This window comes from Echinops telfairi, unplaced genomic scaffold, assembly GCF_000313985.2.
Source record: "Echinops telfairi isolate 266 unplaced genomic scaffold, ASM31398v2 ScPeMD7_70;HRSCAF=299, whole genome shotgun sequence".
NCBI classification, from domain to species: Eukaryota; Metazoa; Chordata; class Mammalia; order Afrosoricida; family Tenrecidae; genus Echinops; species Echinops telfairi.
In genome coordinates, this window is record NW_022103968.1 from 27869235 (window position 1) to 27872026 (window position 2792).

Here is a 2792-nt window from a genome sequence, read left to right on the forward strand (position 1 = left end):
ACACACAGCCTTTAGGAGTCTGGCATCCTGTCCCCTGCCCAGCTCCGGGGATGCGAGGACCCCTGTCCCCCGCCCGCAGCCCCGTGGTGGTGCCTCCGCCATCTTCCCCGTCCTTGAGACCCCTCCCACGTGCTTACGGTTAGACTCACTGCCATTGAGTCCACCGGGCCCATGGCGAACCTAAAGGAGGGGACGCGACTGTAACTGTTTACAGGAGTGGACAGCCTTGTCTTCCTCCCTGGAGGCGGCTGCTGACCTTGTGGTTAGCAGTCCAACGCGTGACCACGAGGCCACTGGGGCTCCTCAAGGGCATGTAAACCTGTAGGGCCTCTGGCCGTCCTCTCACCTGGCCATCGCTGCCTGGTGGGACCCTGGTCCTCACTTCTGAGGCACTTTCAGATGACTCCGAATAGGTCAAACTCCTTCCCACGGAGTCGGTGCGGGCTCACAGTGACCCTATAGTACAGGGTCGCACGGCCCCTGTGAGTCTCTGAGGAGGCCACTGTTTACTGGGATACAAACCCAAGCCTTTCTCCCACGGAGCAGCAGGGGTTTCCGAAAGCAGACCTTGCGGCTTATAGCTCATGGCTTAACCCGCTATGCCACAAGGGCACCTACAGGAGGTAAACGGGGCTTATTTCGGCTTATTTCCTGAGCTGTAGTGAACAATGACACATTATTTTCACATCAAAGATTCTTCTAGGTACAGCTGGCATCTGTTTCTCTCCCAACCCCATAGCACCTTCCTACGGAATCAACGCCTCTGTTCAAATGTCTAATCTCAGACAAAGGCAAAGTACCCAGTTAGCAAGGTAAATGCGGGTTTACTGACTCATTCATAGTAAACAATTCCCCATGTTCAGCGTTCATTAAAGATCGCTAAGTACTTGCTAATCTTGCATTTTGGGTCATCTGCCTCTGGCTTGCGATGGGGAGGACTCCCCTCTGGCTGCTGGGTTTAGAGAAGGTCAGGTTGAAAGCGAAGAAAGAAGGAACTGCTTGACCAGAAGTGCACACAGAATAAACCGACCACCACCTGTCCCCTCAGCAAGATAGCCACTGAACCAGAGCCCCTGGGACACAAGCATTCTGCTCCTGGCCATCTCAAACACCATTCTTATTCCAGGACTGCTGGGGCACCCTTCCTAAGTAATCCTGTCTTCCTGCATCTGTCGCAGGCCACAAGCAGGAAGCTAGGAATCCCTTCGGGATCAATTTAACACCTTTACTTATACTAGGATGGGCCTTCCATGTAATCTGTGGCCTTGTGGTTTGTCCACTTCAGGCCCTGCCTCCCTCCCATTGTATTTAAGTGGTTCCAGCTTAAAAAAAAAAAAAAATTTGGTTTCAGCTTTTAAAGTCCAAATAAAACCTGAGCTTTGGCCATCGAGTGTTTTATTTAATCTCTTGATCTAGTCCTCCTTAATCAGGAGTTTGGACCCCCTGTACCTCATCCTGGTTCACCAGTATTGATACAGGCTTATTCTAAGACACAAAATGAGCACATAGGGACATTGGCAGCTGATTTTCGTATACGCCTGAGCCTTCGTCCTGGCAGGACGGACAGGGACTGGGGACAGGTGGATGGCTCCCTTTACTTCCTGGTAGAAAGAACAGTGGCTGGAGAGTGCAATGAGTCAAGTGGCTCTTTTATTATTTAACTGAAAGGACCCTGGAAATGACACATCTAGTCCCTTCTGAATTCCTTACAGGTCACAGTTGGGTACCTACTCATGTACAATCTTGTGGGCTGGTGGGCCTGCAGGCTGTCAGGCAGCAGAGACCACGGCACACTTCCAGTTTCCCCACACATGCTTCTTCCCTAGTACTCTGCAAATATGTTTAAGTATTGCAGCCGGGGAGAATGGCATACATTAAAAAGTGTCCACACTTGGGGGAGGGAGGGGATAAAGGGGAGCTGACATCACGTTCAAAGAAAATGGTTTGAAACTACCTTAGCAATTGTACTGTATTGCTTGATGTGGTTGAACTATGGCATGTTTTGATATCTGGAAGAGCTCCCAATAAAATGATTAATTAAAAAAAAGTACACGCTTCCATATAGTGTAGTTTTCTTTTGTTCACCGGCCCCTCATCTCATTCTGAGAAGTCCCTAGCTCCATTTTAGAGGGAGGGCAACAGCCTCTGAAGTGGTTAAATAATTTGCCTTGAGACGTCCTTTTACGTTTACAGAGACAGGGCAGATGGGGCTGCAGACGGTGGAGGAGAGAGGCAGGAGAAGCAGGAAGGGAACCCATCAGGAGCAACAGAAGAAAGGTGAGTGTGTGACCGACCAGTCTTTGTTGGGGGAGTAGAGAAGGGAAGGGGTACCTAAGGGGACAGTAAGTTCCACTTGATGAGATGGGTGGATTCCTGGGGGGGTGGGGGTGGGGGGAATAGATGGGAACAAGTTAGCTAACAGTCAAGACCACAGGAGAGACCCCAGAGCGTTGATGGCTGAGTAAGGAAGTCTCAGCCGGTAAGCTAAGAGCACTGAGCAAAGGGAATCTGGCAGTCCTTATGGGAAAATGCGCTGGGGTGTCCGTGAGAGGAGGTTCCACAGTACTAGATAGGAAAAGAAGAAATGGGGGGCCCCCCCGGGAGCTAGCAAAGCTCTTTTGCGCTCTCACAGAAGCCCTAGTGCTGACTTCAGCAGGCCAAGATGGTTCGGGGGTGGGTCCATCAACCTACTCACCAACTCTATGAAGCAGGCCTTTCTTTCTCTTGAGGCTCTGATAGAGTCCGGACCTCACACGGTTTGTGTATGAACGAACATGTGATTTCATTTGCAT